Below are 23,944 nucleotides of genomic sequence, written 5' to 3' on the forward strand. Positions count from 1 at the left end.
GGAACGGCCACGCGCGCTGCGTAGCGCCGCCGTCTTCTCCTCCCTCAAAACCAAGGTAGAACGTAGAACAACGCGAGTCCTGACGAAGGGTCTCGGCCTGAAACGTCGACTGCACTTCTTCCTAGAGATGCTGCCTGGCCTGCTGCGTTCACCAGCAACTTTGATGTGTGTTGCTTGAATTTCCAGCATCTGCAGAATTCCTCTTGTAAGAGTTTTAAGGTGCTTGGATATAGGTACGGAGCGGGTGTCAGGGGTACAGAGGCATACGAATGTCTGGGCATCCCTAGTCAAAATTTCTGTGACTGTTAATACCTAAGCGAGTAAAAGATTACCTGATTTCAAAAGTCATAAAGTTAAAGATGACACATTTCTGCAGTATTATAAGCAAGATCACTTTTCTATTTCCATCTTTTACAGTTTCAAAATAACAAAATAGAGAAAGAGCCCGAAGCAAAAGTTTGGGCACCCTGCATGGTCAGTACTTAGTAACATTCCCTTTGGCAAGTATCACAGCTTGTAAACGCTTTCTGTAGCCAGCTAAGAGTCTTTCAATTCTTGTTTGAGGGAATTTCGCCCATTCTTTCATTGCAAACGGCTTCTAGTTCTGTGAGATTCTTCGGCCGTCTTAAATGCGCTGCTCTTTTGAGGTTTATCCACAGATTTTTGATGATGTTTAGGTCGCCACCCTCGCGCCCCGAACCCCACCCCGCACTGTGATAACAGTTGACACGCACAGTGAATTGTCTGATGTTGTATAATTCTTCGTTGTTTTCACAGCGACAAAGTTCTTTCGGAAGATGAAGGCTTGTGGTTTCCGGGAGAGGCCAGTTTGTTCCCTTTTTATGTGCTACAGAATAGGCGAGGGAGGGGAGTGTGGAGGAGAGAGGAGAGAACGAGAGAGAGAGAGAGAGAGAGAGAGAGAGAGAGACAGAGAGAGAGGGAGAGTGAGAGAGAGAGAGAGAGAGGGAGAGAGACAGAGAGAGAGGGAGAGTGAGAGAGGGAGAGAGAATATATATATAGCCTCAATCTCTTCTCTCTGTCCTCCTCTCTTTATCGGTATTTTCACCACTCTTTCCTCCACACTTTCCTCCCGACCCTACTCACTCAGTGCCCTTCCTCACTCCCTTATTTTCTCTTTCTCTCGTTCTGCCGAACGCTTCCCGTCTACCTCTCGCCTTCTTTCCAATTCCCCTTTTTCTGTATCGCGCTTTCCCCGGCACCCACCCGTCCGCACACACCCCCCACCTCACCCCGCACTGTGATGACGGGTTGACACGCACAGTGAATTATAGATGTTGTGTAATTCTTCATTGTTTGGAAAGATCCGATGTTCTCAGAAAATAACGGCTTGTGGTTTCCGGGAGAGGCCAGTATGTTCCCTTTCTGTGTGCTACAGAACGGGCGGGGGTGGGGAGTGTGGAGTAGACAGGATAGCCGTGTGTTCTCAGTAGCTACGCCGTCACGACAAAGACCAAGCGCCGTCTACGAGCTGGTCTCTGACACAAACACACAGACACACAAAAGGATGAACAGACACATACGAGGACGCATATAAACACACAGAGATGCAGACATACACAAATACTTTAAACATGACTACAGTTTGCATTTTGAACGTTTTAAGATGGAGGCACCTATTTTGTGAACAGTTTGAAATGACTCTTGCTCTGGGATAATCGAATGTGCTTGTGGGGATGTCAGCGGGTTTGGGGGTGCACGTGGAAATGGAGCTGCACATTGATTTGCGGATGTGCGAAGGTTTCAGGGTATGTTGGTGAATATGGATTTTGGAGTGTCGGTGAATTTGGGGGTGCACACTGCTTTGGGCGTTTGAGGGTGCACAGAGATTTGGGCGTATTTAGGTCTGCGCAGAGATTTGGGTATCTCGGCGGATTTGGGGAGTCCGTGGAGTTCGGGCTGTAATGAATCTCAAGGCTGTTTCATTTATAGACACTTTACGAACAAATGCACTTCAAAATGTGAACTTTGTTCCTGCTATTTGATTTGAGGTGGAGTGTTTGAAATGATTCTTGCTCTGTGATAATCTAATGTGCATGTGGAGATGTTAGCGGGATTTCGGTGGATTTCGGGGTATCGGCAGGTTTGGGGTGCGCATGGATTTGGCGATGCACACTGATTTGGGGGTGAACACTGAGTTAGGGTTTGCGGATGTGCACAGATTGGGGAGTGCACACAGATTTGCAGATATGGGAATCCCGGTGGATTTTAAGGCGTTTTGAATCTCGCCTTGATGCATAGTTTAATAATAAATACAACCTGAACTTCGACCTCTGTTCTTGCTATTTTTTAAGTTGGAGGCAGATAATTTGAGAACTGGTTGAAATGATTCTTGCTCTGAGATAATCTAATCTGCGTGTGAAGGAGTCAACGGGTTTGGTGTGCGCACAGATCGGGGTATGTTGGTATATTTATGCCTGTTGGCAGGTTCGGTGTGAGCACAGATTTGGGGGTGCACACAGATTTGAGGATTGTGCTGATTTAGAAATGTTTTGGCGAATATGGGGTACACAGGGATTTGTGCAGACATAGCGATTTGTCAGCGAATGTGGGGTACACAGGGATTTGCGCAGACTTAGGGGTTTGTCAGCGAATATGGAGGTGTCGATGGATTTGGAGGCACCAACTGACACGGGAGTGAGGATCAGTTTGGGGAGGTGCGAAGACTCAAGGAGATGTCAACTAGAATGGGAGAATATGCATGTTAATATGTGTTTCGAACTTAAACTTTGTTCTTGCCACTTTTCAAGAGGAGGCAGCAGTTTTGTGAATTGTCTGAAATGATTCCTGCTCTGCGGTAGTCTCATGTGTAGGTGTAAACACGGATTTGGAGTACGCACCGATTTGGGGATGTGCGCATGTTTCCCGATTTGTCGGTGAATCTGGGGGTGGTTACAGATTTGGGGTGCACGCGGCTTTATGGATGTGTACGGATTTGGGGGTATGCCAGCGAATGTGTGAGTGCACTGGGATTTTGGGGTGTTACGATCAAAACAGAACACCCCACGTTTGTTCCGATCTAACAAAGGACCAGCAATAATAGATCACGACCGGAAGCAGGTTCCATTAGTAAAACGACTATTTTTATTCGTAACTACTTAATATATAAAACATCAGTCAAAAAAACAGAAAAAAAATGTGTGTGTATAAATGTGTATGTAGCTCCCAACAGTTAAGCTTAGGAGCATGTCTGGAAAGTCTTTTTCCCCAAAAATCAGTCGTAAGCATCCAGTGTTAATAATATTGAGACGTAGTTACGAGGGGATTGTGAGACTGAGTAAACTGAGTGACAGCACCGCCGTCCGAAGTCAAAATCCCCCGAATCCACACAGATGTATCCTTTGACTCGAGTGGTCGTCACAACACCCCTTGACTACTGTACAAGGGAAGACGGAAAAAAATGTGATGCCACTAATTCTTCCAAAATCCACGAAAGGATCAATTAAAGTGACAGTTACTTTAGCCACAGGAACTGTGTCGATCTTTCAATAATTCTCCGGGCAGGGAGAACTATCAAAGTTGTCCGTACTTTGCAACGTGCCTGTCCCAAGCTCGTGGCCCGATGCTTTCCGATGATAGTAGTCCATGGGGGAGACCCATGTCTGCTTTCCCCGGAAAGTCACCGAGTCACAGACTCACTCGCTGATTCACCGGCTTTTCGAGCACAAACACGGTTCATAAATATTCTCTCTCTCTCTTTGGCTGTCAGTCAGAAATCAGCCCCGCCTTTCATGACGTCACTCTGTCCCGCCTCTTAAAGTGACGCTCGGAGTTAATGAAGCAAGAACTCGTAACAGGGGCATCGGTTGCTTTGGGGTGCACACTGACTTTGAAGGTTGAATGTGGGTTTGTCGGTGAGCACGGATTTGTGGGTGCACACAAATTTGTAGATATGTGCAGAGTGGGTGTGTTGACGGACTCGGGGGTGAACACTTAATGGGGAAAGCCGGTGGGTTTGGCGGTGTATCAAATCTCAAGGTTTTTCCCTTTATACAGACTTCCATAATAAATGCAATATGAACATTAATCTCTGTTTTTGCTTTCTTTTAAAAAAAATACGGAGACAGTTATTCCGTGAAATGATTCTTGCTCTGGGATAACCTAACGTGCATGTGGGGCTGTGTGCTGATTTGGAGCTGTGACGAACCTCAAGGCAATTTACAGTGGCAGCATACTGTATACAATTTGTCGGGACAAACTAACTCCCATATATGGTCTAAATATTATTCATTAATGTAATCACAATCTGTCACCGTGTGGGTTGTGCCTGTCAGATGTTATCAGGTGATCAGCGCGGTGAAATATCCGGTCACCTCGGTGTTTCAGTTCATTAGTAAAGCCGCGGGATCTTTCCCACCACCGACGTCAGGCTAACCGGTCTATAATTCCCTGTTTTCTTTCTTCATCCCTTCTTGAAGAGAGGGACAACATTAGCCACCCTTCAATCCACAGGAACTGATCCTGAATCTAAAGGACATTGGAAAATGATTACCAATGCGTCCACGATTTCTAAAGCCACCTCCTTAAGTACCCTGGGATGCAAACTATCAGGTCCTGGGGACTTCCCAGCCTTCAGACCCAACAGCCTATCCAACACCATTTCCTGTCTAATATACATTTCCTTCAGTTCATCCATTACCCTAGGTCCTTTGGCCACTATTACATCTGGGAGATTGTTTGTGCCTTCCCTAGTGAAGACAGATCCAAAGCACCTGTTCAACTCGTCTGCCATTTCCTTGTTCCCCATAATGAATTCACCCGTTTCTGTCTTCAAGGGCCCAGTTTTGGTCTTAAATATTTTTTTTTCCCTTTTCACATACCGAAAGAAGCTTTTACTATCCTCCTTTATATTCTTGGCTAGTTTACTTTCATACCTCATTTTTTCTCTGCGTATTACCTTTTTAGTTATCTTCTGTTGCTCTTTAAAAGTTTTCCAGTCCTCCGGCTTCCCACGCATCTTTACTATGTTATACTTCTACTCTTTTATCTTTATACTGTCCTTTACTTCCCTTGTCAGCCACGGCCTCTCCTTACTCCCCTCGGGATCTTTCTTCCTCTTTGGAATGAACTGATCATGCACTTTCTGCATTATTCCCAGAAATACCTGCCATTGTTGTTCCTCTGTCATCCCTGCTCGGGTATTGTTCCATTGAACTTTGGCCAGCTCCTCCCTCATAGCTCCATAGTTCACTTTGTTCAACTGTAATACTGACACTTCCGAGTTTCCCTTCTCCCTCTCAAATTGTAGATTAAAACATCATATTATGGTCACTACCTCTTAATGGCTCCTTTACCTCGAGGTCCCTGATCAAATCCGGTTCATTGCACAACACTAAATCTAGAATTGCCTTCTCTCTGTTAGGCTCCAGTACAAGCTGTTCCAAGAATCCATCTCAGAGGCACACCACAAACTCCCTTTCTTGGGGTCCAGTACCAACATGATTATTCCAGTCTACCTGCATGTTGAAATCCCCCAGAACAATTGTAGCATTACTTTTGCTACAAGGCAATTTTAACTCTTGATTCGACTTACACCCTACATCCAGACTGCTGTTTGGGGGCCTGTAGATAACTCCCATTAGGGTCTTTCTACCCTTAGAATTTCTCAGCTCCATCCATACTGACTCTACGTCTCCTGATTCTATGTCCCCCCTCGCAAGGGACTGAATATCATTCCTCACCAACAGAGCCACCCCACCCCCTCTGCCCATCAGTCTGTCCTTTCGATAGGACGTATACCCTTGAATATTCATTTCCCGGGCCCTGTCCACTTGAAGCCATGTCTCTGTTATTCCCACAACATCATACTGACCAATTTCCAACTGTGCCTCAAGATGATCCACTTTATTTCTTATACTCCGTGCATTCATACATAATACTTTTAATTCATTACTCCCCTCACCTTTCATATCAATTCCTATTTCACTTGGCCATACTGTACGATCCTTCTTGAGCTCTCTGCTCCGTTGATTCTGTTGTCTTTAAATTATATTCAAGTTTAAAACTTTCATGATGTTTGGATGTGATACAAGCATAGGCTTTAAGATTATGCCGTGACGCAGTAAAGTGGCCCCTCCTTTCGGCTTCATTGACTGAAATAGGACAATTACCCTTACAATTGCGGACGCTGACGCTGATAGCAGCAGAATGGATTGACTTGAGTGGGCAAATAAATTATCATGTGTTAAACAATTGTGGGAACATCACACAAAGGTGTTTATAGTTTTGGGTGACAGGGTTCTTATCACGGAATATGGGTGTGTTGGGTAATGCAATATCTTCCACTGTCGCGTTCTCGATAACACAACCTTGTTATTAGATAATTAAGAAACGCCCTTATGATTTCTTAACAAATTTACAGATGGTGTCACTGGAAAAGAAGTTCGTCCTCATCTCCGTCCTAAATTTACTCCCCCGAATCTTGAGGCTATGCCTTCTAGTTCCAGTATCAACTACCAGTGGAAACAACTTACCGGCCTCTTACCTTATCTACCCGTTTCATACTTTTATATGTTTCCATAAGATCTCCTCTCATCATTCTGAATTACAGCGACTATAGTCCCAGGCAATTAATCTATCCTCACAGCCTAACGCCCTCATCTCAGGAACCAGACTGGTGAATTTCCTCTGTACCGCCTCCAATCTTTGCAACCCCCTTTGCAATCTTCCAATCCTCTGGTACTTCTCCCGTCCCTATTGATGATGGAAATATCATCGCCAGAGGCTCGAAAATCTCCTGTCTTGCTTCACACGGTAGACTGTGGTACATCTTCTCTGGTACTGGCGACTTTACCAACTTAATACCTTTCAAAAGCTCCAGCACAGCCATTTTCTTAATGACTATCCACTCAAGCGCGGCAGTCGGCTGTAAGTCATCCCCACAATTGCCAAGGTCCTTTTCCCTGGTGAAGACTGAAGGAAAGTATTCATTAAGTACCTCCGCTGCCACCTACGTCTGCATGCACTCGATTCCAGTATCGCAACTGATTGGTTCTCTTCTCGCACAGCTCATAATCTTGCACTTCACATGCCTATAGAATGCACTGGAGTTTTCCTTAATCCTGCTCACCAAGGCCTTTTCATAACTTCATTCCTAAATTCCTTCCTGAATTCTGCCCTGGAACATCGTAATTTTGCAGAGCTCTAACAGTAACTAGTCTCTTGATATACCTTTCATCCACTAAACAAGCCAAAAGAGTGGAACCACAGATCCGACAATATCACACACCCTCTTTTCTCTCTATATATCTCCTTCTCCCTCTCCTACGCCCCCTCCACCTCCCCTTCCCATCTCCCTCTCTCTCTCTCTCTCTCTTTCTCTCTCTCTCTTCGTCCCTCCCTCTCCCTCTCTCTGTTTCTCCCTTTCCCTCTTTCACTCTCTGACCCCCCTCCCCTATCTCTCCCTCTCTCTCTCCCCCTCTCTCTCTCTGTCTCCCTCACGATGTCTTAGTCGCTTCATTGTCTCTCTGTCTCTCTCATTCCATGTTCTCTGTCTCTCCCACATGCTCATTGCTTCGCGCTCACTCTCGCGGCATCTTCCTCGTGTCCTGTCCTTCACGCCGTCTCCGTCACGCCGACTCCCTCGTGCTCTCCCCCTCGCGGTGTCTCCCTCCCGCTCCCTCTCCCTCACGCCCTCTGCTTCACGCTCACTCTTGCGTCATCTCCAATGCACCCTCTCCCTCGCGCCCTCTCCCTCACGTGCTCTCCCGCGCGCCCTTTCCTCGCGATGTCTCATTCGCTCTCTCCTTCGCGCTCGCTTCCTCCATCTCTCTATCTCTCACACAGCGACAAGTGAAGGTAGCGGAACTCAGTCTTCAATTGTAAAACAGGAGCATTCACTCACAGGAAGATAGTTCAAGTTGGCAGTGAGAAGCAAAACCTACAGGTAGAGAAGGAGGAGAGAAAAAGATGATGAAGGAAAGGACGGGTTCTGACAGGAGCAGGAGTGGTTGATAGAGACGAAAATATACTCCAAGATCAGGCGGTTTTGTCAGAATCTGGAAGCGGGGGAAACAGGTTCACCTCAAGCCTCAATTTAACAGGGCGGGACGTGAGGCGTGAAGGAGATTTGTCTGGGATGGTGAGGCCAGTGATGCCGTCGGGATCAGCTGTAAACAGCTGTTTGGTAACTCTAAGGCAACAAACACATAGCGGGAAAAGAGTAAACAGTTAACAGGAATCTGATGAAGGGTCTCGGCTCGAAACGTCGGCAGCTTTCTTTTCCATTAATGCTGCCTGTCCTGCTGAGTTCCACCAGCATTTTGTGTGAGGAAAAGAGTAAACAGTCGACGTTTCGTGGCGAGACCCTTCATCAGGATCTGATTTTGTGTGTGTTGTTGTGTATTTCGAGCGAAAGCAGAATCTCTCGTGTTTGTTTTGTAACTCTGTTCAACACATTGTTTCCATCTACACACAAGTGAGGGGATAAAATAGGGAGCACGAAGGCAGCTAAATTGTAACACTTTACAGCATTTATTTCTCACGTTTCATGAGTTTCAAAATCCGATTCAATGGGTATTTCACCGCATTCTTCAGTTCCTCTCGGAATTTGCTCTGGGTCAGGGCGTAAATACACGTGTTGGTGCAGGAACTGAGAACCTGCAGCATTCCCGCTGCCTGTTGTGTGATGTAACGGGGATCCGTGACAGAATAAACAAAACTCATTGAAATCCGTCTATAGATAAAAAATATCACGTATGTTCCCCACAACAATATGAAACTACCGGTTATGCTGAAGAGCAAAACGATGGATTTGCGTCGGTTCTCCATCTCCCGGTCCTTGTCATTCTCTCCACTCTTTTGTCCCCGGAGCCCCCTGCGGGCTCGACTGGCCGCTAGAATCCGCCTGACAGTCAGGATATTGAACAGTAACATCAGGAAGAATGGGGCACAAGGGGTTAAAATAAGGTCAAACATTTCAAATGCCGCCCAGGAGGGAGAGTTTGTGAAGCTCGGTGTAAGAACACAACCCCAGGGAACACCATCAATTATTTGTCCAGGCCCGTATGCAAAGCCCCAGGGGACAGTCTCCAAACAGGCCAGCACACTCACTGTCCCGATAACCACAGCCGCCGTTCTCTCGGTGCAATGTTTTGTTTTCAGCTTCTCACAGCAAATAGCCACAAATCGATCGACGGTGAAAGCGACAGTCAGCCAGACTGAGGCCGCTGTGCTCGCAGAAATCAACCATAGACAGAGTCTGCACACAGGAGTGATGAAATGGAATGATCGGGGAAAATAAATCAGAGCAGTCCACCCCAGCAGCGGATCGAAGATAACGGCCAGGAGATCGGCGGCTGCCATTCCCACCAGGTAGCGAGTGATACATTTGGAGAGTCCGCACTTTCCCCGGGACAGGATCACAATCGCCACCGAGTTCGCTGAAAGAGAGACAGGGAATAGCAAGTTGAGAAAATACTGAACAAAAGCCAATGCGGCAGTTTGAGGGGATCCCGTAATATTTCCACGTTATTGTTGCATTAGCGGTGGGAGGGTCGAGAGAGGGCGCAGAGCTGGCGGAGAAAGAGAATGAGTTTACACAGCAAAATAAAGTCAATATGAACTGAATACGGATTCCTTGCTGACGAGCGATATGTGGAGTGGCAGCGGAAAGCTAAAACTCTTAAACTACCTCCTTAGAACCAATGCTGGATGGAACATTTTCTACCGGCGCCTTCCGCGTCCTGTGCGGATGAAATGAATAAATCCGGACGCTGATGGCGGGATTCTTCCAGCAGACAAGACCAAAAGCAGAGAGCCGAAAATTTCATTATTAATCACAAACCGCTGGAAGAACGCTGCCTGACCCGCTCAGTCCCACAGAAAGTGTCCGATTCGCTGAATTCCTGCAGCGGTTTGTTTTTAGATCCAAATCCCAGCATCTACAGTCCCGGTGTTTCCTCTCCATTCCTGAAATACGGGATACTGGGACTCGAATGTGACATAAAACCAGCGGAAGAATGAATTACAACTGTGGAATTAAACTTCAACATCCACCCACGGCAGCTGACACTGCGGCTTACCGGGAATCCCAAAGGCAGAAATAAAAGGATAGTAAACTTCTCGAATCCGCCAGATGACTGGATACATCATTTCAGTGTGATTCTGTGATTTCTAATGCTCCTGCATTCACAGCTCCGGCAGACAGCTGATGCGTTTCAAGCGGCCCTGATTTATACAGAGGATCTGTCTCCAGAGATACGGTTATATACCTCACTAACTTTCTTAGTTACAGTTGCATGAACAAACACTTTAACTCAATACCATTGTCTCTATTGTACATATTGGAGCGATTGGAGACAATATCAAAATTCTTTGGCATTATCTCAGCAGCGTTTCTGGTGGAAATGGGCCGGTAGATTTATTTTCAAAGACTGAGCTTTGTCAGGGAGCAGCTACACTTACAGATTTCGTCTTTTTGTTGGCTAATTATTCATCTCTGAACGGAGACCAGCGACACTGACCGACCCCTACCTCTGTCCCTGCAGTTTCCCATTTTGAACCGTCCTTCAGTCCTTCAGCTTCTTCCTGGTGACACTCACACACACACACACACACACACACACACACACACCGACACATACACACAGAAACAGTTACACAAGTGTATTTCTATGTTATAGTTACTGTCCTGTTGTGCATAGTATTTATTATTAGTTACTATAAACTGCACATTACACATTTAGACAGAGACATAACGTAAAGATTTTTACTTCTCATGTACATGAAGGATATAAGTAATGATGTCAATACAATTCGAAATACACAAACACAGATTCAAACAAAGATACAACAGAGAGAACGAGATCAGAATGGAAACGGTAAAAGGAGCACGTTGCTAGTCTACAAACACGCGAACATCTGAAGATGTTGGCAATCCAGGGCAACACAAGGAACTCTGCTGAGTTCCTCCAGCATTTTGTGTGTCATGCTGCTGATGTAACAGTCTTTAATGGGTATCTCAAATTGCCAAAGGTTAAAAGAAATCGAGAATAAATATTTCAATCTGCAATGAAATGGGCAGACTGTTATATGCTTCAAAAATACTGGAGATTGGCATATGAATAGGTGCATGGCGGCTGGAAATGAACGTTGAAAGACAATCGTGAAGTAAATCATTAGAAGTGAGAGGAGAGAGATAGAGGCCGATAGGCCAAACTGACAAATGGATAGGTCAAGCAGGCAGAAAGACAGCCAGAAACAGATGCATAGATTGCAGGATTGTGGTATTCCTCCTGTCTCTGGTACAGTGTGAGAGTGTGGGGTTTACTCTGTACCTCTCAGTCTGTGATGCAGTGTGATACTGCACAGGACAGAAAGAAGTGCAGAAGGATATAAATCTTGTCAGCTCTATCTTGGGTACTAGCTTACAAAGTACCCAGGACATCTTTAGGGGGCGGTGTCTCAGAAAGGCAACGTCCATTATTAAGGACTCCCAACACCAAGGCATGCCCCTTTCTCACTGTTACCATCAGGTAGGAGGTGCTCAACCCTGAAGTCGCACATTCGGTGACTGAGGGAGAGCGTCTTCCCCTCCGCCATTTGATCCCTAAACGGACATTAAATCTTTGGACAATACCTCACTTTTTTTAATATACGGTATTTCTGACTTTGCACGTTTTTTAAATCATTCAATATACTTATACTGTAATTGATTTACATTTTTATTTGGTATCATTATTGTTTTTATATTCTTTATTATTATTATTTTCTTTTGTTTTTTCTCTTCTCGATTATGCATTGTATTTTCCGGCTACGACCCAGTGAACGCATTTCACGTCACGTTCCAGTGAATATAACCCTGATTCTGGCTCTGATTCTGAGAGTGTGGGGTAAATTTTGTACCTGTCAGTCTATGCTTTTGTGTGAGAGTGTTGAGTTCATTGAGTATCTGTCAAATCACTCTGTAAAGAATTGCTTTCGGATGTTAGTCCGAAATCTCCCTTTAACCTGTCTCCATGTTTCCTCACTGATGGATTACTTTTGAAGCAATGTTGGCATCGTACTTACCTCTACCTTTAATGATTCTGAACACTTCTATCATATCTCCTCACATTATATGTCAACTTAGGCCAAATAGATTTAATTCTCTCAATCTTTCTGCATAGCTGACACCCAGCAGTCCTGCAATGAGAGTAGTCACCCTTCTTTGAAATATTTCCAGTGCCTTCACATCCCTTACAAAATATGGAGATGAGAATTGTACACAGTTCTCAAGGCGTTGTCTCACAAGTGCATGAAACAGCTTAAGGAGACATCTCCAGCTCTGAACTCCTCTGAGCGCATTATGTAGCCCAACATTATAACAGCCTTCCTAATTACTTCAGTGCATTGCCTATATGTTGATAGTGATGTCTTGCAGGAGACGCAAATCCTTCTCATACAACGCACTTTCTTACTCAAGACCCCCATTGTATATTTATACATGTATCTATAATTATACTGACTATATGTAATATTTTACATTTACTTACATTAAATTTCATCTGCCATTTATCTGTCCAGATGTGGATTTTGTTTAGATCTACCTTTATTGATTCTGCTGCCTGAATGTGATCAGCCCATCTCTCTAATCTTGTGTCATCTGAAAACTTAACGAGTTTACTAGTTCTGTGCTGCTCCAAATCATTAATTTAAATAAAAACAGCAGCAAAACTGATTCTTGTGTAACTTCACTTTTAATATCTTCCTGGTCTGAAAATGATCCTCACCATAACTCTTTTCTTTCTGTTTTTGAGCCAATTCTGCACAGTTTCGCATCCCATACCCTGAATCTCCACCTCCTGTAATTTGAAAATTAACTTCTTCAGGGGTACGTTCTCAAAATCTTTCAGAGGCCCATGTAAATGATATAATCGCTTTAATGTTATCATAAATTTTAGTTCACTCTTCATAGACCTGCAACATATTGGTGAAACATCATTTACCCTTTCTGAACCCATGCTGCCTTTCTGCTAACAGAAGACCATAAAAATATACGCCATAGGAACAGAACTAGGCCATTTGGCCCATCGAGTCTGCTCCAACATTCAATTATGACTGATCCTTTCTTCCGCCTGCTCAAACCCATTTCCAGGTCTTTTCCCCATCAGCTTTGATGCCGCGGCCAACCAAGAAACTATCAATGTCTGCCTGAAATACACCCATCGACCTGGCCTCCACAGCTGCACGTGGAAAACATTCCTCAAATTCACCACCCTCTGGCTAAGGAAATATCTCCACATCTCTGCTTTCCATCGACTCCCCTGTATCCCGAGTCTGTGCTCCCTTGTCTTGGACTCTCCCAGCATGGGAAACATCCTTTCCACATCTACTCTGTCTCGGTCTTTCAACATTTGACAGGTTTCAATGAGAACGTCCCTCATCCTTCTAAATTCCAGTGAGCACAGACCCAGAGTCATCAAATGTTCTTCGTATGATAACCCTTTCATTCCTGGAATCATCCTTGTGAACCTCCTCTGGACCCTCTCCAATGCCAGCACATCGCTTCTGAGACGAGGAGCACAAAACTATACACAATACTCAAGGTGAGTTCTCAGCATCACATCTCTGCTCCAGTATTCTCCACCTCTGAAATGAATGCTCACATTGCATTTGTCTTCCTCACCACCAACTCAATCTCCAAGCTCCAAGTTAACCTTTAGGGTGTTGCGCACAATGGCTCCAAAGTCCCTTTGCCTCTCAGATTTTTGGATTTTCTCCCCTTTTAGAAAATACTCTGCACATTTATCACCACTACTAAATTCATGACAATGCATTTTCCAACATTATATTTCATTTGCCACTTCCTTGCCCTTTATCCTAATCTGTCTAAGTGCTTCTGCATCCTACCTGTCTGCTCAACGCTACCTAACCCTCCACCAATCGTCGTATCATCCGCAAACTTGGAAACAAATCCATCTATTTCATCATATAACTCAGCAAAAAGTAGTGGTCCCAACACCAATCCCTGTGGAACACCACTAGTCACTGGCAGTCATCCAGACAAGGATCCTTTTATTCCTACTTGCTGCATCCCTGTTCTTATCAGATGCTTTTCCAACTTGGTGTTTATTAATGTTTCTCTTACCGTACACACGATACACATAAAGCTTCCTGGGAAGTATTTAAAAGGGACGGTGCTGTCACCCTTCAATGGGCCAGGAACATTTTAGCCCACTTCAAATCCTTAAAGGCTTCATTAATCTTTACACGGTTTGGAAAAAAGAAATCTTGTTATGTGTTCGTGTTTTTAATCATAGACTTCTGTAAGTACCCTTGGATATATGTGTCCGACACTGAGATTTAATAACTTTCAACCATTTTAGCTGAAGCAGGACCTTACTTACTACGATCTCTGAATCAGCTAAAGCAACTTTATTTTTAACGTATTTGCAGGTGAACACTTTAGCAAAAGAAGAGTTAAGAGTATCCACTATGTCCTCGTCTGCATAATGTAACACCCAACTGTTATTCCTAATACGCTTAACTTTCCACTTAACATTTCTTTTATGACTGAACTATTGACAAAATCTCTTGCTCAATCTTAATATTATCAGCAATATCCTTCTCAAACTGCCTTTGGCAATCTGAACTTCCCACTTTACTACAGCGCTTATATTTTCATATGCCCTATGGTTAAGATGTATGACTATTTATTTTTCTGTATTCCTTAATTAGTTGTATTTTCTTCAATATTTTCATAAATCTTTGCTCATCCATGTAGTTGATCTATTGTTTTATTTTTGCATCTCCTGACCTTGGGTATGAACATTTCCTGCACTACATGTATTTCCTATTTAAATCGATGACATTGTCACTCAACTGACACAACGGTAAGCAGTTTCTTCCAGTTTGCCTTCTGAGGTTTTTGCCACATCTGCACAAATTTTGTCTTCGTGATATTCAATCTAATGGCTTTCGCTTTTTTACTTATATACTCCCCTAAAGTACTTCGAGACTAAAAATGTGATGATCACTTGTTTCAGAAGGCTCAAGAACTTCCGTTGTTGCACCGTACAGAGGAGAACCCAAGTACAGGACACCGGCACGTCGACTGAGTTGGAGATGCTGGCGTAGACATGAGCGTAGAACAGCAACCCGGAGGAATCTTGACAAGGAGACGGGATCTACAGAGACTATCTTGAAACTAGAGCATAAATTGGAACTAAACTCAGGACTAACGGTTCTAAGCGGACGAGAGAACGAAGTATCACACAAGAACAGACCAACAAACTGGCGAGCTGTGTAGTGATGCCATCGTACTTATTTCACAGTCTCTGATGCAAACCAGGTGGACAGTAATTAAGTAAACTAACAAAAATTGGAAATCTAATGGCGGTAATTAGGGCATAATTAGGGAGAAAGGAGCGTTAAAGGGGAACAACCAAACGGAACCATGATAGTACCCCCTCCCCCACTCAACTGGAGCCTCCTGGGGATCCCCCAGGCTTGTCTGGATGGTCCCGATGGAAATCCCGGAGGAGAGAAGGGTCCGGGATTTATGAGCGGGGAATCCAGGAACGTTCCTCTGGGGCGTACTCCTCCCAGTCAACCAGGTACTGCAGACCCCTGCCCCGACGGCGGACCTCTAATAACCGCCGGACGGTGTACGCCGGATGGTCGTCGATGATCCGGGTGTGGGGGTGGAGGGGGTTCGGTCGGAGGGCACGAGGGACTGACAGAAACTGATTTTAACTGGGAGACGTGAAATGTAGGATGGATCCGCATAGACGTAGGTTGTTTGAGCCGGACTGCCGTGGGGTTGATCATGCTCTCAATCTCGAAAGGTCCCAGGAAGCGGGGGGCGAGCTTCTTGTGCTGGTTCTTCAGAGGAACGTCTCTGGACGAGAGCCACACCATTTGCCCAGGTCGATATTTAGGAGCAGGGGTACGATGGCGGTCGGCAATTTTCCGGTTACTGTTGGCTGAGCGAAGCAGGGCCAAGAGTATGTCTTCCCAGACTTTTTGGCACCTGTGTATATGGGCCTGAACTGACGGCAACGCAATCTCTTCTTCCTGGGCGGGAAACAGCAGGGGTTGATAACCAAGAGAGCATTCAAAAGGAGATTTTCCGGTCGCGGTGCTGACCAGAGAGTTGTGGGCGTATTCTACCCATGCGAGATGGTTGCTCCAGGTAGACGGGTTGTTGGCTGTTATACGACGTACCGCCGCCTCCAACTCCTGGTTGACCCGCTGCGTTTGCCCGTTGGGCTGTAAGTGAAACCCAGACGATAGGCTAACTGAGGCACCAAGGCCTCAACAAAAAGATCTCCAAACTTGTGAAATGAATTGAGGTCCCCGGTCGGAGACAATATCCGAAGGGATTCCGTGAAGTTGGAAAACGTGGGTGACGAGAAGGTCTGCGGTCTCCTGCGCGGCAGGGAGTTTAGGGAGGGCTACAAAATGCACCGACTTGGAGAAACGGCCCACCACAGTTAGTACGGCAGTGTTTCCACGTGAAGGGGGTAGCCCGGTGACGAAATCCAGAGCGATGTGTGACAAGGGACGACCAGGAACAGACAGGGGACGAAGCAATCTCGCAGCTGGCCGATGGGAGGCTTTTCCACGGGCGCAGACGGAACATGCAGAGACATAGGAACGGGTGTCGGCGTCCATGGAGGGCCACCAGAAATGTCTCTTCAGAAGGGTCAGAGTCCGATCGATTCCGGGGTGACAAGCGAAACGAGAAGTGTGGCCCCACTGCAGAACCTGCGATCGGACAGAATCAGGTACGAAGAGGCGATTGTGAGGTCCGATGCCTGGGTCAGGTTGCGTCCATTGGGTCACTTTGACTCTGGACTCGATCTCCCAGGTGAGGGCAGCCACTACACAGGTTGATGAAGGATGGTCTCGGGGTTAGGAAGGTCCCCCTCGGAGACGTATTGACGGGAGAGAGCATCGGGCTTCCCGTTCTTGGACCCCGGACGGTAGGTGAGGGTAAACCTGAACCGGTCAAAGAATAATGCGCAACGGGCCTGGCGAGAATTCAGGCGTTTGGCGGTCTGGATATATTCAAGGCTCTATGGTCTGTTCCAGACGATGAACGGGTGTTCCGCCCCCTCCAACCAGTGTCTCCATTCTTCCAACGCCAGTTTGACCACCAGCAGCTCCCGGTTCCCCACGTCGTAATTTCGTTCAGCGGGAGTCAGTCGGCGAGAGAAGAAGGCACAGGGATGTAGTTTCTGATCCGGGCCCGAACGTTGGCACAGTACCGCTCCCACCCTAGAGTCGGAGGCGTCAACCTCCACAATGAATTGACAGGAGGGGTCCGGTTGAATCAGAACGGGAGCAGACGTGAAGCGCCTCTTTAGTTCCGCGAATGCTGAGACGACTCGGAGTTCCAAAGGAAAGGTGTGGCAGGTGAGGTAAGTCGGATCAGGGGAGCCGCCACCTGACTGTACTTTCTGATGAACCGGCGATGGAATTTCGCAAACCCCAGGAATCGTTGGAGTTGCTTGCGGTCCGTGGGTTTGGGTCACTCCGCCACAGCCCGGATCTTCTCGGGATCAGCTCTCACCTGTCCGCTCTCGATCATTATAACCTAGGAAGCTGACCGAGGGGACGTGGAATTCGCACTTCTCCGCCTTTACGAATAACTTATTCTACCCCAGCCTCTGCAGGACTTGACGGACATGAAGCACGTGTTGCTGGGGTCTGCTGGAAAAGATTAGGATGTCATCCAGATAGACGAACACAAAGCGGTTAATAAAGTCTCTTAGTGCATCGTTAATCAAGGCTTGAAAGACTGCAGGGGCATTGGTGAGGCCAAAAGGCATGACCAAGTACTCGAAGTGGCCTAAAGGGGTATTGAATGCCGTCTTCCACTCGTCCCCCTCCCTTATTTGGGCCAGATGGTAGGCGCTTCGTAGGTCTAACTTCGAGAATATGGTGGCTCCGTGAAGTGGCTCGAACGCAGAACTTACCAGGGGCAGTGGGTACTTGTTCTTTATGGTTATATGATTTAGGCCTCGGTAGTCGATGCAGGGACGTAGGGAACCATCCTTCTTCCCCACGAAGAAGAACCCTGCGCCCACCGGGGAGGATGAGGGTCGGATGATGCCCGCCGCGACAGATTCACTGATGTAACCCTCCATTGCTTCCCTCTCTGGCCAGGACAAGTTATACAGGCGACTGGTGGGCAGAGGAGCTCCTGGGAGAAGGTCGATCGCACAATCGTATGGTCGGTGCGGAGGCAGGGAAAGAGCGCGTTGTTTACTAAGCACGTGTCCCAGGTCGTGGTACTCCGCTGGAACCCTGGACAAGTCAGGGGGTTCAACGGCAGATGAAGTCGTGGTGGTTTTTACAGGGGAAAGTGCAGACTGTGGACAAGTAACGTGACAAAACGGACTCCAGCTGGATATCTTCCTGGTGGACCAATCAATGTAAGGGTTATGGCGGCTTAACCAGTGGTAACCAAGAGCTATTGGAGCTTGAGGAGAGGAGATTAAGTTAAATTGTACCTGCTCCCGATGGTTCCCAGAGAGAATCAAAGACAGTGGTGGTGTACAGTGAGTGACTCAGGCCAGAAGTCTGCCGTCCAGTGCACGGGCTTCCAGAGGGGTACTCAACGGCTCGGGCGGAATTCCGACCTGGGAAGCTATGTTTACATCCAACAGATTCCCCTCAGCACCGGAGTCTATCAAGGCAGACAAGACAGGGACTGTTGGTCCGGGACTTGCATCCGGGATTGGAGAACAGACGGAAGGTGGTCTGACTCACCAGGGTCCCCGTTTCTACTGGTGAGCCTTTCCTTTTGGCCGAAGAGAACAGGTAGCACGAAAATGGCCAGACTGACCGCAACAGAAACGATCCTCTACTCCTATTCTCCGGAGTCGCTCTGAGGGAGAAAGACGGCTTTGTCCCAGCTGCATTGGCTCCTCTCCCGTGGTGGTGGAAACGGCCGGGCCGGATGCTATTCTAGGAGACGGAGGAGGAGAGCGGTTAGGGCTGGGAGTAGATGGTAACGTGTGCCGTGGGGTGGCCAAAGGAGAAGGACGGTGATTTTCTCCCTCTGTCGTTCTCGGAGTCGGTTGTCCAACCTGGAGCCTAAGGAGATCACTGAATCTAGGCTGTTAGTGTCATCCCTAGCCGGCAACTCGTCCTTTACCTTGTCACAGAGGCCTTGCCGGAATACCTCCTGGAGTGCCTCATCATTCCAGCCCGAGTCGGCCGCTAGTGTCCGGAACTCCACGGAGTATTCGACAACACTACGTGAGCTTTGATGGAGGTAAGACAGGTGGATACTCGGTCGACCTGTTCACTGACCTTTCTTACGTCTACTGACAGGGAACGGAGGTTTTCCATGACTTCCTGGAGCAGCCGATCGTGCAAGACCAGTAAGGAGCCCTGGCTGGCAAGTGCTTGTTGCAGATCGTGTCCGCTGGGTTCATGTTGGCCAGTTTGTTCTGTTGCACGGGGTACCTGAGGAGAACCCAAGTGCAGAACACCGGCACGTCGACTGCGTTGGGGATGCTGGCGTAGACGTGAACGTAGAACAGCAAACTGGAGGAATCTTGACAAGGAGACGGGATCTACAGGGACTATCTTGAAACTAGAGCAGAACCTGGAACTTAACCTAGAACTAACAGTTCTAAGCGGACAAGAGAACGAGGTATCACACAAGACTAAACCAACAAACTTGCAACCTGAGAAAGAGAAGCCATCGTACTTATTTCCCAGTCTCTGTTGAAAACCAGGTGTACTGTAATTAGGTAAACTAGAAGCAATTGGAAATCTAATGACTGAAATTAGGGCATAATTTCAGTTAAACTAATTTGGCAGCGGGGTGGGAACCGGAATGACAGAGCGGAGGAAGGGAAAAACAGAAATAAATCTAGGATAGTAAGCAGTAAAGAGGTCGGGAAAGACAGGCAGGTGGTGGGGCAAATTTGCAGCCATTGGGATGAGTTACAGTGCAATCAAAGCAATAAGTACCAAATACTGGCCTTAAGGTGTTATACTCCAATGCACGCAGCATAAGGAACAAGGTGGATGATCTTACCGTACAGCTACAGATTGGCAGGTATGATATTGTGGCCATTACTAAGACGTGGCTAAAGGATGCATGTCTCTGGGAACTGAACGTCCAAGGATACACGGTGTATCGAAAGGATAGGCAGGTAGGCAGAGGGGGTGGCGTGGCTTTATTGGTAAGAAATGATATGAAAACATTAGAAAGAGGTGACATAGGATCGGCAGGTGCAGAATCCTAATGGGCTGAGCTAAGAAATCGCAGTGGTAAAAGGACCCTGATGGAAGTTATATACAGGCTTCCCAACAGCTGCAGTGATGTGAACTACAAATTACAACAGGAAATAAAAAGGCTTGTCAGAACGGCAATTATGATCATTGTGAGGGATTTTAACATGCGAGTGGATTGGGAAAATCAGGTCGGCACTGGATCTCAAGAGAGAGAATTTGTAGAATGTCTGTGAGATGGCTTTTTAGGACAGCTTGCTGTTGAGCCCACTAGGGGATCGGCTGTACTGGATTGGTTATTGTGTAATGACCGGAGGTGATTGGAGAGATTGAGGTGAAGGAACCCTTTGGAGGCAGTGATCAAAACATGATTGAGTTCGCTATGAAATTTGAAGAAGAAAAGCCGAAATCCGATGTCTCGGTATTTCAGTGGAGTAAAGGAAATCACGGTGGCATGAGAGAGGAAGTGGCCAAAGTTGACTGGAAAGGGACACTGGCGGGAAAGACGGCGGAGCAGCAGTAGCTGGAGTTTATGCGAGAAGTGAGGAAGGTGCAAGACAGGTGTATTCCAAAAAAGAAGAAATTTTCGAATGGAGAAAGGATGCAACTGTCGTTGACAAGAGAAGTCAAAGCCAAAGTTAAAGCAAAGGAGAGGGCATACAAGGAAGCAAAAATTAGTGGGAAGGCAGAGGATTGGGAAGATTTTAAAAGCTTACAAAAGGAAACTAAGAAGGTCATTAAGAGGGAAAAGATGAACTATGAAAGGAAGCTAGCAAATAATATCAAAGGGGATACTGAAAGCTTTTTCAAGAATATAAAGAGTAAAAGAAAGGTGAGAGTAGATATAGAGCCGGCAGGATATGATGCTGGAGATATTGTAATGGGAGATAAGGAGATGGTGGAGAAACTGAACGAGTATTTTGCATCAGTCTTCACTGAGGAAGACATCAGCAGTATACCGGACACTCAAGGGTGGCAAGGAAGAGAAGTGTGCGCAGTCACAATTACGACAGAGAAAGTACTCAGGAAGCTGAATAGTCTAAAGGTAGATAAATCTCCCGGACCAGATGGAATGCACCCTCGTGTTCTGAAGGAAGTAGCTGTGGAGATTGCGGAGGCATTAGCGATGATCTTTCAAAAGTCGATAGATTCTGGCATGGTTCCGGAGGACGGGAAGATTGCAAATATCACTCCGCTAATTAAGAAGGGGGCAAGGAAGCAAAAAGGAAATTATAGACCTGTTAGCTTGCCATCGGTGGTTGGGAAGTTGTTGGAGTCAATTGTCAAGGATGAGGTTACGGAGTACCTGGAGGCATATGACAAGATAGGCAGAACTCAGCATGGTTTCCTTAAAGGAAATTCCTGCCTGACAAACCCATTACAATTTCTTGAGGAAATTACAAGTAGGGTAGACAAGGGAGATGCAGTGGATGCTGTATATTTGGATTTTTAGAAGGCCTTTGACAAGGTGCCGCACATCAGGCTGCTTAACAAGATAAGAGCCCATGGAATTACGGGAAAGTTACATTCGTGGATAGAGCGTTGGTTGATTGGCAGGAAACAGAGAGTGGGAATAAAGGGATCCTATTCTGGTTGGCTGCCGGTTACCAGTGGTGTTCCACAGGGGTCCGTGTTGGGGCCGCTTCTTTTTCCATTGTACATCAACGATTTGGATTATGGAATACATGGATTTGTGGCTAAGTTTGCTGACGATACGAAGATAGGTGGAGGGGCCGGTAGTGCTGAGGAAACGGAGAGTCTGCAGAGAGTCTTGGATAGATTGGAAGAACGGGCAAAGAAGTGACAAATGAAATACAATGTTGGAAAGTGTATGGTTTTGCACTTTGGCAGGAGAAATAAACGGGAGGACTATTATTTAACTGGGGAGAGAATTCAAAATTCTGAGATGCAACGGGACTTGGGAGTCCTAGTGCAGGATACGCTTAAGGTTAACCTCCAGGTTGAGTCGGTGGTGAAGAAGGCGAATGCCTCATTTCTAGAGGAGTAGAGTATAGAAGCAGGGGTGTGATGTTGGGGTACTTGGAGGAAAGGATGTGCTGACGTTGGAAAGGGTACAGGGAAGAATCACTAGAATGATTCTGGGAATGAGAGGTTTAACATATAAGGAACGTTTGTCCACTCTTGGACTGCATTCCTTGGAGTTTAGAGGAATGAGGGGGGACGTCAGAGAAACATTTCGAATGTTGAAAGGCATGGACAGGTGGATGTGGCAAAGTTATTTTTTCCCCACGATGGGGAGTCTAGTACGAGAGGACATGACTTAAGGATTGATGGGCGCCCATTCAGAACAGAGATGCGAAGATTTTTTTAGCCAGAGTGTGGTGAATCTATGGAATTTGTTGCCACGGGCGGCAGTGGAGGCTCCTTTGTCTTATGGTTTTATGGTCTTACAATCAGGGAGAAAGGAGCGTGTAGGGGAACAGCCAAACGGAACCATGATACTTTCCAGTAATTATCCACCACTGACGTCAAACTCACAGGCCTATAATTGCTAGGCTTACTCTTAGAACCCTTTTTAAACAATGGAATAACATGAGCAATATGCCAATCCTACAGCACGGTCCACGTTTGGAATGACATCTGAAATATTTCTGTCAGAGCCCCTTCTATTTCTACACTAACTTCATTCAAGTTCCGAGGGAATGTCCTGTCAGGACCCGCAGACATATCCACTTCTATTTTCCTTAAAAGCGCCAGTGCTTCCTTTTCTTTAGTCATCATAGTTTCCATAACTTCCCTACTTGTTTCCCTTACCTTACGCAATTTGATTTCCTTCTCCTTAGTGAATACCGAAGAAAAGAAATCGTTCAAAATCTCCCCCTTCTCTTTTGGCTCCACACATAGCTGTCCACTCTGATTCTCTAAGGGACCGATTTTATCCCTCACTATCCTTTTGTTATTCATATAACTGTAGAAACCGTTTGGATTTATTTTCACCTTACTTGCCAAAGCAACCCCGTATCTTCATTTTGCTTTTCTAATTTCTTTCTTCAGATTCTTTTTATATTGTTTATATTCCTCGAGCACCTCGTTTACTCCAAGCTGCATATATTTATTGTAGATATCTCTCTTTTTCCGAACCAAGTTTTCAATATCCCTTAAAAACAATGGCTCTCCCAAACGGTTAACCTTTCCTTTCAACATAACAGGAACATAAAGATTCTGTACCCTCAAAATTTCACCTTTAAATGGCCTTCATTTCTCTATTACATCCTTCCCATAAAACTAATTGTCCCGATCCACTCCTTCCAAGTCCTTTCGCATCTCCTCAAACTTAGCCTTTCTCCAATCAAAAATCTCATCCCTGGGTACAGTCCTATCCTTCTACATAATTCTATTGAAACTAACGGTATTGTGATCACTGGACCCGAAGTACTCCCCAACACAAACCTCCGCCACCTGACCTATCACATTCCGCTGCATTTCACATTGTTTGTCAATGATTTAGATGTTGCAGACTTTGCGGATGATACGAAAATAAGGGAAGGGATCTGTAGTGGTGAGCAATCAATGCCATTGCAGCGATTGGAAGAATGGGAAAAAAGCGGCAGATGGAATACGATGTTGGCATACGGTGCATTGGCCTTCATCAATCGTGGGATTGAGTTCAAGAATAGAAAGAAAATGGTACAGCTGTGTGTGTGGGCACGTGGCCAAGTGGTTAAGGCATTCGACTAGGGATCTGAAGGGTCGTGAGTTCCAGCCCCAGCCGAGGCAGCGTGTTGTG

This window comes from Mobula birostris, chromosome 20 (assembly GCF_030028105.1).
Source record: "Mobula birostris isolate sMobBir1 chromosome 20, sMobBir1.hap1, whole genome shotgun sequence".
NCBI classification, from domain to species: domain Eukaryota; kingdom Metazoa; phylum Chordata; class Chondrichthyes; order Myliobatiformes; family Myliobatidae; genus Mobula; species Mobula birostris.